Source organism: Callospermophilus lateralis, unplaced genomic scaffold (genome assembly GCF_048772815.1).
Source record: "Callospermophilus lateralis isolate mCalLat2 unplaced genomic scaffold, mCalLat2.hap1 Scaffold_73, whole genome shotgun sequence".
NCBI lineage: Eukaryota > Metazoa > Chordata > Mammalia > Rodentia > Sciuridae > Callospermophilus > Callospermophilus lateralis.
This window is the reverse complement of record NW_027515346.1, coordinates 4824487-4837353: the sequence shown is the minus strand read 5'-3', so window position 1 is coordinate 4837353 and position 12867 is coordinate 4824487.

The window sequence follows — 12867 nt, the reverse complement described above, 5'->3', positions numbered from 1 at the left end:
AAGCTGTCTTGGCGTGATGGCCTCTCAGCCATAATAGTGGGTGGTTCTGGAAGAAGCACCCAGGGTTGTGGCAGCATTGTCCGAAGACATGAAGCCAGGCCATCTTCCTTATGGCTTTCCTTCCGAGTTGGTGATGTGTACAACTCTTGGATTTTTTGCTGTTGTCTCACTTTTCTGGAGAGTTTTTCAGTCGCTTCATAGCAGGCTTTACGTGGGAAGAGAAAAAAGGCTGGCTCTAAATCTTGCTGGACTTATTGAGGCAAAATGTGGACTTCTTGAAAAAGTGAGCCTTGTTGAAAAAGAACATGAAGGCTTAGAATCATCTTTAAAGAATTGCAGGTTTGAGAAGGGTTCAAGAGAAGCACAACAGCTGGAGGCAACCGACGAAAAGCTGCATAGGCCTGAATCCAGCCATGGCGTTGAAATGCTCTTTCTACAAGAAGAGCTCAAAGCACAGAAGGCTCAACATGGTCAACAGGATGAAACGATGGCACATCTATCAAGAAGGATACAGTCCCTCCAAGGTGAATCTGAATCCCTCAGATCACAAATAGCTGAAGCTAAAACAAACTGGAGACTCCTTCAAGTGAATGAGGAAGAACTGAAGCTGGCAAACAAAGAGGTTTCGAATGAAGGATCCCTACTTCCGCAAACGCAGAGAACAACAATACGAGGAGAAGCTGAAGCACAGAGGGAACAAGGAGGTGTCCAATATAAAGCAAAAATCATATTAGAGGACTCTAAAGTAGCTGGAGAACAAGTTTTAAGGGACACAGAAAATCACATGGAGCCTCTGAGTGAATGCTTGCTGAAGATGAAGGATAGATCTTCTCCAAGCCTGGGAGCTCAACGGGATGGTGGTCACCTGGAACTGGGAAAGACGAGTGAACCCGAAATTGGTGCTCACTTGGAGGATGAGTCCAAAGGAGCTTTGAGGAACCTGGTTTATGGTGATAAGCTAAAGGACTCCTTAGAAATCTTGGAAGGAGGAAGAATTCAAAAATGTACTTTCTCATGTGAAGTGGAGAAAACCACGGAAGACCTTACAGAACACCTTAAAAGTCTGCAGACTGAACAGGCATCCTTGCAGTCAGAAAATGCACAGCTGCAAAGTAAGAATAAGACCCTAAAGAAGAACTTCAAAGTCATGATGGAACGCTATCAAGAAAATATGATGAAACTGCACAGGAAATTAAGAGTGGAGGAAAACTACCGGGTGGAGCAAGAGGAGAAACTTTCCAAAGTCGAAGAAAAGATGAGCCATACAATAAAAGAGCTGGAGACCTCCCGAAAGAGAGCCCAATATCTTGAAGAACAATTGCAGAGTACCATTCATTCCTGTCTGGGGAAGATTATTTCCTCTGAGAAAGAAGCACATGCTAGTGAGTTGGCAGCTCGGATTGCTGAAAGAAACCTCAGTTATTTCAGGAAACAAAATGCACGCAACAGACAAAAATTAACTGAGAAGGAGCTTAGATTTGAACTTGTAGAAAAAGATCCCTATGATGCACTGGATGTTTCCAACTCAGCAATGGGCAGAAAGCCTTCTCCAAATGGGCCCTCACCAATAGGTCACCCTTCATCTGAAAGGAGACCTCCTCATTTGGAAAAGAGTGGTCCACTCACACTCTCACCTTTCACTCCAGTGGGAGGAGGAGGAGGGTCAAGGGGCCCTGGAGAATCCTCTGGACCATGCGACTAGCAGTAAAGGAAGAGAATCCAGCTGTCATAAGTTCACTGATTTTCAGAGAGCACCTTCTCAGACTAGGCCCCTCTCTCCTCCAGGGGAACAGGCCAGCAGGCTGATGATCCCTCCGCCAGGCCAACCATATTCTTCTGATGCACGTCTTCCTCTACAAAGGCAAGATAGGTTTTACTCAAATTGTGGTAGAGCATCGGGACCATCAGAACACAGAATTCCTAATATGCCTCCTTTGGACTCTGATGTGCCTGATTCACCTCTCCATGCTGAAAACCAAGCCACTGGCTCTGGCTCTGTGTTGGCACCTTTCCCTCCAGTCAGAGGTGCCTTGTTTCCAGTTGACCCAAGGAGTCAGTTCATGAGAAGAGGACCTTTTTTTTCCTCCACCTCTCCCAGGAAACTTGTCTGGGAACCTGGAGATTATGTTCCACCTGACCCGCCACCCACTCCATTTCCAATGCGAAGTGTCTATGCAGGCAGGGGGTTTTCCTCACAATCTTCCCCCAAGAGCTGGAATTCAGCCCTCTACACCCCCATTCTGAAAGTACAAGTGAGTTCCCTGAAGGGTTCCTTCCACCTGCAAATGAGCCTGTTACTCAACATCCAGAACCAAACAAGAAACCTCATGCTGTTGCTCTCTCTTCAAATGTAATTTGACTTATCTCTCATTTTTAGTTTTTAAGTAACTGCTTTTACTTCAGTAATTGACTATACTTTGGCTCCAATTGAAGCTCAATGAAACAATAATTCTTAAGATACTATTTTGTAAATAAAGATGGTTTACGTAGGAATCTTACGAGTAAATTATTCCTATTTTATGTCATTCCAGAGAACAGCATTTAATCTGATGAAGCCACTCTTACATAAACAAGAATGGGAGTTCTAGGTACTTGTAATCTAGCTGATGGAAATATCTTTTAAACTCCCAACAAAGAAGTGTATTTAGGATGACTGTAGCAAATGTAAAGTGACTTTAGGCTTAATGAAAAAGTGTCACTGATTTAGAGACTGGTTGGGCATTTCAGCTAGTTTTTCCATATCAGAATAACTAGAGCATGGGAGGACTAAAGGAGAGAACACAACTAAACCTGTCACGGAAACAGGAGATCTCAACTACAAAGAAAAATGAAGACCTCTTTTTTATATTGGTTGCTTAAAACCTTACATAGCTCTTGAGATACCATATTTCCTACATTAGATTCAAGTGAGTTATGAACTCCCATTTGGACCCCATATTCAGATTGCACAATCACATTGTTTACACATCCACGTTTTTACAAAATGCCATATTAGTAACTGTTGTATTCTGCTACCTTTTCTGGCCTCTACTATCCCCCCTCTCCTGCCCTCCCATCTTCTCTCTCTATCCCGTCTGCTGTAATTTAACGTTTGGGAATTGGAAACCACACTTTAAACTCACTCTCCTCCCCTTTTTCCCTTCTGTCAAATTACTCATCATCTTCTTCTATTTCTCCTCCTCCTCCTCCTCTTCCTCCTCCTCCTTATACCTTTACTTCATTCATCATACACTCATGCATTGGTTCATTCATTCCTTTCACACATGGTGTTGGGGATCCAACTCAGGACCTTTGAAAGTGTGAAGCCGGCACTCTAGTGCTGAGCCAAAACCCCAGCACCTGTCTTTTTGATTTTATGACTGTTTATATGAAATTCAGAATCGCATTCTGCTATGGTTCACTGATATGTGGATTGACCTAGTCCTTGTTTTCTGGGAGCCTTTTGGAAAATATACATGAATTATTAGGAGATTGAAATGAAGAAACAAAGAGGAAATTCCCCAATTTCTTATTCTTAGATTCCATACTCTGACTCTGCCTACCTACTGTAAAAACTTTTAAACTCTTACTCCCCATTTCTATATCATTGCCAACAAGTGAACATTCAGTGCCCTACAACAAACCAGAGAACTCACATTGAACAATGTTTCCCCAGTAGAGACCAAGACACAATACTTATTAAAAAAATACCCTAGTTATGAATTAGTAGGTTAAGCTTTATTTGAGTGTTAAATGTGCTCTAATTATGTGTTTGTGTGTTTGTTGATGTGTGTGGTGTGTGGGCGTGTGTGCTTGTGTGTAAAACAAGCACTGAGGTGTAAAATAAATGCAGGATTGCAACGGCCTTCTTAAAAATAAGTAGCAACTTTATCACATTTGAAGCCCAGTGAAGAATCTGCCTGATACTTAACCTACAATTAATTGAAATGTGAAAAATTCAGGCCTAGAAAAACAAAGCCAACATACATACTGAATCTAATCAGTCTGTCTCACCTGTTTTCTAACCACTCCTTTAAATAAACCTAAATGGCCAGCGTAAAACATCAGTTGTTCTAAACGAGTGGACGGATGTCCCCTGTCATGGGCTGTGTATAATACATGGAGGATCCGGCACTGATTGTTATCTAGAATGACTTCTGCCTGAACTACTATTGGAGAATTGTTGCTGATACACTGCGGTTCTTATACCAGTAAACTGGAATGAAGGTAATTTCAGGCTGCAAACGAATAAATTGATTTTACTAACTGGTTTTTGGAAAACACTGCCATGAAAAATTATCAATATGTTCATAAAGGCATCTACATGTCTCTTCACAAGGGTTTTACTTAATGGGGGAGGTGGTGAGGTCTGGATATAACTGAACTGTCCATTAGTAGGTAGAACAATATAATGGGAATCAGAGTGCACATTCCGGTTTGAACTCAATCTAGGTAACATGGATTCATCTCTGTGTAATAGGCCTGCTTCTGAAAAACACAATGTAGAGCTCCAAAAGCAGAACGATACTTTCAGAATACCATGTTATGTTTGTAAATAGATAGACAGATAGATATACAGAAATCAAAAATCTGAAAACGGTCTGGAAGTGTACATTTCAATAACTTACAATGTCAGTAGTGGGGGATTAATAGCAGATCAAGAAGACTGTATCTGCATGCGAAATGGTTCAATTTTTGAAAGAGTTTTTTAAATGAAAATGGACAAAAAATTGAAAGGGTTACAGTAAGTGTTGAGGAGTGACTTGGCAAAAGGAGCACAGAGGTGAGAAAGAATTAAGTAGAGTTCAATAGAACCAGGTATAATTTCTGTACACATGACTCCATGAACAGGAGCAAAGGGGACACTTAAAGAAATCATAGGACTAAGGAGAGATCAGGATTAGGAGGGTTTGCACTAGTCTAGAAATGCTGACCTGAAAACCAACTAAAGTTTTCAACTCCTTCTTTTGAGGAACATTAGCTGTGCCGTGCTTTTCAAAATGACTTGTCATAACTGATTTATGCCCATGTTAGCAACTCTTCAGAAATTACTTTGAAAGTAGACTAATGTGAGAGTTTCTCTTTAGAGATAATTCAAATTAATTGCATAGGAAGTGGCAGCAGGTCTGGGGATGTTGTAGCTCAGTGGCAGTGACCTTGCCTAGCTTGGGGCTGGCCTGCCATGGACTTTCACCCCAAACACTGGCAAGAAAAGAAAAGGAAGGGAAGGGAGAGAGAAAGTTGGAAGGGAGGAAGGCAAAGTTGGAGGGATGGAGGGAGGTAGAAAAGAAGGAAGAAGAAAAGGAGAAAAACCAGGAAGAAAGGAAGGAAGGTAGGAAATAGGGAGAGCACAAGGGCAGGGAAAGGACTGAGTCACTCAAACAAAAGGCAAGGGACACAAAGACCAATATAGGCCATAAAAGCTGTTTGAACAGTTTAGTCAGCTTTAGAATTTGAGTGACATCAAACTGAATGTTATTATGACTGGATGGAATCTTCCTACTAACCCCGCCTTGGCCTGGCCTAAACCAAATCAAGGGGTGGGTGGCATGGAGAGGAATTCTCTCTGGCTGGAGTGGGAGGGACCTAAACGTGTGGCACTTGAGGATGCACCGGGTAGGGAAGCGGACAAGACTCCCCTGATGGGCAGTTGAGCACAACAAGGCTCCTGGGAGCCTTTGATCATGGCTCCCACCGCCATACGCCCACCACCCACCATACGCTCAGCCCCTGAAGGCGATCACAGTGGTCTGCTCCGTTGCCTGGTGCAGGTTGGAGTTCCTGACCAAACACCTGAGTGTCCACAGCCTGTGTTGGCCTGCCCGGGCAGGCTGTGATTGTGGTGGCAAGAGCCAAAGCTGTCTTGGCGTGATGGCCTCTCAGCCATAATAGTGGGTGGTCCTGGAAGAAGCACCCAGGGTTGTGGCAGCATTGTCCGAAGACATGAAGCCAGGCCATCTTCCTTATGGCTTTCCTTGCGAGTTGGTGATGTGTACAGCTCTTGGATTTTTTGCTGTTGTCTCACTTTTCTGGAGAGTTTTTCAGTCGCTTCATAGCAGGCTTTACGTGGGAAGAGAAAAAAGGCTGGCTCTAAATCTTGCTGGACTTATTGAGGCAAAATGTGGACTTCTTGAAAAAGTGAGCCTTGTTGAAAAAGAACATGAAGGCTTAGAATCATCTTTAAAGGATTGCAGGTTTGAGAAGGGTTCAAGAGAAGCACAACAGCTGGAGGCAACCGACGAAAAGCTGCATAGGCCTGAATCCAGCCATGGCGTTGAAATGCTCTTTCTACAAGAAGAGCTCAAAGCACAGAAGGCTCAACATGGTCAACAGGATGAAACGATGGCGCATCTATCAAGAAGGATACAGTCCCTCCAAGGTGAATCTGAATCCCTCAGATCACAAATAGCTGAAGCTAAAACAAACTGGAGACTCCTTCAAGTGAATGAGGAAGAACTGAAGCTGGCAATCAAAGAGGTTTCGAATGAAGGATCCCTACTTCCGCAAACGCAGAGAACAACAATACGAGGAGAAGCTGAAGCACAGAGGGAACAAGGAGGTGTCCAATATAAAGCAAAAATCATATTAGAGGACTCTAAAGTAGCTGGAGAACAAGTTTTAAGGGACACAGAAAATCACATGGAGCCTCTGAGTGAATGCTTGCTGAAGATGAAGGATAGATCTTCTCCAAGCCTGGGAGCTCAACGGGATGGTGGTCACCTGGAACTGGGAAAGACGAGTGAACCCGAAATTGGTGCTCACTTGGAGGATGAGTCCAAAGGAGCTTTGAGGAACCTGGTTTATGGTGATAAGCTAAAGGACTCCTTAGAAATCTTGGAAGGAGGAAGAATTCAAAAATGTACTTTCTCATCTGAAGTGGAGAAAACCACGGAAGACCTTACAGAACACCTTAAAAGTCTGCAGACTGAACAGGCATCCTTGCAGTCAGAAAATGCACAGCTGCAAAGTAAGAATAAGACCCTAAAGAAGAACTTCAAAGTCATGATGGAACGCTATCAAGAAAATATGATGAAACTGCACAGGAAATTAAGAGTGGAGGAAAACTACCGGGTGGAGCAAGAGGAGAAACTTTCCAAAGTCGAAGAAAAGATGAGCCATACAATAAAAGAGCTGGAGACCTACCGAAAGACAGCCCAATATCTTGAAGAACAATTGCAGAGTACCATTCATTCCTGTCTGGGGAAGATTATTTCCTCTGAGAAAGAAGCACATGCTAGTGAGTTGGCAGCTCGGATTGCTGAAAGAAACCTCAGTTATTTCAGGAAACAAAATGCACGCAACAGACAAAAATTAACTGAGAAGGAGCTTAGATTTGAACTTGTAGAAAAAGATCCCTATGATGCACTGGATGTTTCCAACTCAGCAATGGGCAGAAAGCCTTCTCCAAATGGGCCCTCACCAATAGGTCACCCTTCATCTGAAAGGAGACCTCCTCATTTGGAAAAGAGTGGTCCACTCACACTCTCACCTTTCACTCCAGTGGGAGGAGGAGGAGGGTCAAGGGGCCCTGGAGAATCCTCTGGACCATGCGACTAGCAGTAAAGGAAGAGAATCCAGCTGTCATAAGTTCACTGATTTTCAGAGAGCACCTTCTCAGACTAGGCCCCTCTCTCCTCCAGGGGAACAGGCCAGCAGGCTGATGATCCCTCCGCCAGGCCAACCATATTCTTCTGATGCACGTCTTCCTCTACAAAGGCAAGATAGGTTTTACTCAAATTGTGGTAGAGCATCGGGACCATCAGAACACAGAATTCCTAATATGCCTCCTTTGGACTCTGATGTGCCTGATTCACCTCTCCATGCTGAAAACCAAGCCACTGGCTCTGGCTCTGTGTTGGCACCTTTCCCTCCAGTCAGAGGTGCCTTGTTTCCAGTTGACCCAAGGAGTCAGTTCATGAGAAGAGGACCTTTTTTTTCCTCCACCTCTCCCAGGAAACTTGTCTGGGAACCTGGAGATTATGTTCCACCTGACCCGCCACCCACTCCATTTCCAATGCGAAGTGTCTATGCAGGCAGGGGGTTTTCCTCACAATCTTCCCCCAAGAGCTGGAATTCAGCCCTCTACACCCCCATTCTGAAAGTACAAGTGAGTTCCCTGAAGGGTTCCTTCCACCTGCAAATGAGCCTGTTACTCAACATCCAGAACCAAACAAGAAACCTCATGCTGTTGCTCTCTCTTCAAATGTAATTTGACTTATCTCTCATTTTTAGTTTTTAAGTAACTGCTTTTACTTCAGTAATTGACTATACTTTGGCTCCAATTGAAGCTCAATGAAACAATAATTCTTAAGATACTATTTTGTAAATAAAGATGGTTTACGTAGGAATCTTACGAGTAAATTATTCCTATTTTATGTCATTCCAGAGAACAGCATTTAATCTGATGAAGCCACTCTTACATAAACAAGAATGGGAGTTCTAGGTACTTGTAATCTAGCTGATGGAAATATCTTTTAAACTCCCAACAAAGAAGTGTATTTAGGATGACTGTAGCAAATGTAAAGTGACTTTAGGCTTAATGAAAAAGTGTCACTGATTTAGAGACTGGTTGGGCATTTCAGCTAGTTTTTCCATATCAGAATAACTAGAGCATGGGAGGACTAAAGGAGAGAACACAACTAAACCTGTCACGGAAACAGGAGATCTCAACTACAAAGAAAAATGAAGACCTCTTTTTTATATTGGTTGCTTAAAACCTTACATAGCTCTTGAGATACCATATTTCCTACATTAGATTCAAGTGAGTTATGAACTCCCATTTGGACCCCATATTCAGATTGCACAATCACATTGTTTACACATCCACGTTTTTACAAAATGCCATATTAGTAACTGTTGTATTCTGCTACCTTTTCTGGCCTCTACTATCCCCCCTCTCCTGCCCTCCCATCTTCTCTCTCTATCCCGTCTGCTGTAATTTAACGTTTGGGAATTGGAAACCACACTTTAAACTCACTCTCCTCCCCTTTTTCCCTTCTGTCAAATTACTCATCATCTTCTTCTATTTCTCCTCCTCCTCCTCCTCTTCCTCCTCCTCCTTATACCTTTACTTCATTCATCATACACTCATGCATTGGTTCATTCATTCCTTTCACACATGGTGTTGGGGATCCAACTCAGGACCTTTGAAAGTGTGAAGCCGGCACTCTAGTGCTGAGCCAAAACCCCAGCACCTGTCTTTTTGATTTTATGACTGTTTATATGAAATTCAGAATCGCATTCTGCTATGGTTCACTGATATGTGGATTGACCTAGTCCTTGTTTTCTGGGAGCCTTTTGGAAAATATACATGAATTATTAGGAGATTGAAATGAAGAAACAAAGAGGAAATTCCCCAATTTCTTATTCTTAGATTCCATACTCTGACTCTGCCTACCTACTGTAAAAACTTTTAAACTCTTACTCCCCATTTCTATATCATTGCCAACAAGTGAACATTCAGTGCCCTACAACAAACCAGAGAACTCACATTGAACAATGTTTCCCCAGTAGAGACCAAGACACAATACTTATTAAAAAAATACCCTAGTTATGAATTAGTAGGTTAAGCTTTATTTGAGTGTTAAATGTGCTCTAATTATGTGTTTGTGTGTTTGTTGATGTGTGTGGTGTGTGGGCGTGTGTGCTTGTGTGTAAAACAAGCACTGAGGTGTAAAATAAATGCAGGATTGCAACGGCCTTCTTAAAAATAAGTAGCAACTTTATCACATTTGAAGCCCAGTGAAGAATCTGCCTGATACTTAACCTACAATTAATTGAAATGTGAAAAATTCAGGCCTAGAAAAACAAAGCCAACATACATACTGAATCTAATCAGTCTGTCTCACCTGTTTTCCAACCACTCCTTTAAATAAACCTAAATGGCCAGCGTAAAACATCAGTTGTTCTAAACGAGTGGACGGATGTCCCCTGTCATGGGCTGTGTAAAATACATGGAGGATCCGGCACTGATTGTTATCTAGAATGACTACTGCCTGAACTACTATTGGAGAATTGTTGCTGATACACTGCGGTTCTTATACCAGTAAACTGGAATGAAGGTAATTTCAGGCTGCAAACGAATAAATTGATTTTACTAACTGGTTTTTGGAAAACACTGCCATGAAAAATTATCAATATGTTCATAAAGGCATCTACATGTCTCTTCACAAGGGTTTTACTTAATGGGGGAGGTGGTGAGGTCTGGATATAACTGAACTGTCCATTAGTAGGTAGAACAATATAATGGGAATCAGAGTGCACATTCCGGTTTGAACTCAATCTAGGTAACATGGATTCATCTCTGTGTAATAGGCCTGCTTCTGAAAAACACAATGTAGAGCTCCAAAAGCAGAACGATACTTTCAGAATACCATGTTATGTTTGTAAATAGATAGACAGATAGATATACAGAAATCAAAAATCTGAAAACGGTCTGGAAGTGTACATTTCAATAACTTACAATGTCAGTAGTGGGGGATTAATAGCAGATCAAGAAGACTGTATCTGCATGCGAAATGGTTCAATTTTTGAAAGAGTTTTTTAAATGAAAATGGACAAAAAATTGAAAGGGTTACAGTAAGTGTTGAGGAGTGACTTGGCAAAAGGAGCACAGAGGTGAGAAAGAATTAAGTAGAGTTCAATAGAACCAGGTATAATTTCTGTACACATGACTCCATGAACAGGAGCAAAGGGGACACTTAAAGAAATCATAGGACTAAGGAGAGATCAGGATTAGGAGGGTTTGCACTAGTCTAGAAATGCTGACCTGAAAACCAACTAAAGTTTTCAACTCCTTCTTTTGAGGAACATTAGCTGTGCCGTGCTTTTCAAAATGACTTGTCATAACTGATTTATGCCCATGTTAGCAACTCTTCGGAAATTACTTTGAAAGTAGACTAATGTGAGAGTTTCTCTTTAGAGATAATTCAAATTAATTGCATAGGAAGTGGCAGCAGGTCTGGGGATGTTGTAGCTCAGTGGCAGTGACCTTGCCTAGCTTGGGGCTGGCCTGCCATGGACTTTCACCCCAAACACTGGCAAGAAAAGAAAAGGAAGGGAAGGGAGAGAGAAAGTTGGAAGGGAGGAAGGCAAAGTTGGAGGGATGGAGGGAGGTAGAAAAGAAGGAAGAAGAAAAGGAGAAAAACCAGGAAGAAAGGAAGGAAGGTAGGAAATAGGGAGAGCACAAGGGCAGGGAAAGGACTGAGTCACTCAAACAAAAGGCAAGGGACACAAAGACCAATATAGGCCATAAAAGCTGTTTGAACAGTTTAGTCAGCTTTAGAATTTGAGTGACATCAAACTGAATGTTATTATGACTGGATGGAATCTTCCTACTAACCCCGCCTTGGCCTGGCCTAAACCAAATCAAGGGGTGGGTGGCATGGAGAGGAATTCTCTCTGGCTGGAGTGGGAGGGACCTAAACGTGTGGCACTTGAGGATGCACCGGGTAGGGAAGCGGACAAGACTCCCCTGATGGGCAGTTGAGCACAACAAGGCTCCTGGGAGCCTTTGATCATGGCTCCCACCGCCATACGCCCACCACCCACCATACGCTCAGCCCCTGAAGGCGATCACAGTGGTCTGCTCCGTTGCCTGGTGCAGGTTGGAGTTCCTGACCAAACACCTGAGTGTCCACAGCCTGTGTTGGCCTGCCCGGGCAGGCTGTGATTGTGGTGGCAAGAGCCAAAGCTGTCTTGGCGTGATGGCCTCTCAGCCATAATAGTGGGTGGTTCTGGAAGAAGCACCCAGGGTTGTGGCAGCATTGTCCGAAGACATGAAGCCAGGCCATCTTCCTTATGGCTTTCCTTGCGAGTTGGTGATGTGTACAGCTCTTGGATTTTTTGCTGTTGTCTCACTTTTCTGGAGAGTTTTTCAGTCGCTTCATAGCAGGCTTTACGTGGGAAGAGAAAAAAGGCTGGCTCTAAATCTTGCTGGACTTATTGAGGCAAAATGTGGACTTCTTGAAAAAGTGAGCCTTGTTGAAAAAGAACATGAAGGCTTAGAATCATCTTTAAAGGATTGCAGGTTTGAGAAGGGTTCAAGAGAAGCACAACAGCTGGAGGCAACCGACGAAAAGCTGCATAGGCCTGAATCCAGCCATGGCGTTGAAATGCTCTTTCTACAAGAAGAGCTCAAAGCACAGAAGGCTCAACATGGTCAACAGGATGAAACGATGGCGCATCTATCAAGAAGGATACAGTCCCTCCAAGGTGAATCTGAATCCCTCAGATCACAAATAGCTGAAGCTAAAACAAACTGGAGACTCCTTCAAGTGAATGAGGAAGAACTGAAGCTGGCAATCAAAGAGGTTTCGAATGAAGGATCCCTACTTCCGCAAACGCAGAGAACAACAATACGAGGAGAAGCTGAAGCACAGAGGGAACAAGGAGGTGTCCAATATAAAGCAAAAATCATATTAGAGGACTCTAAAGTAGCTGGAGAACAAGTTTTAAGGGACACAGAAAATCACATGGAGCCTCTGAGTGAATGCTTGCTGAAGATGAAGGATAGATCTTCTCCAAGCCTGGGAGCTCAACGGGATGGTGGTCACCTGGAACTGGGAAAGACGAGTGAACCCGAAATTGGTGCTCACTTGGAGGATGAGTCCAAAGGAGCTTTGAGGAACCTGGTTTATGGTGATAAGCTAAAGGACTCCTTAGAAATCTTGGAAGGAGGAAGAATTCAAAAATGTACTTTCTCATGTGAAGTGGAGAAAACCACGGAAGACCTTACAGAACACCTTAAAAGTCTGCAGACTGAACAGGCATCCTTGCAGTCAGAAAATGCACAGCTGCAAAGTAAGAATAAGACCCTAAAGAAGAACTTCAAAGTCATGATGGAACGCTATCAAGAAAATATGATGAAACTGCACAGGAAATTAAGAG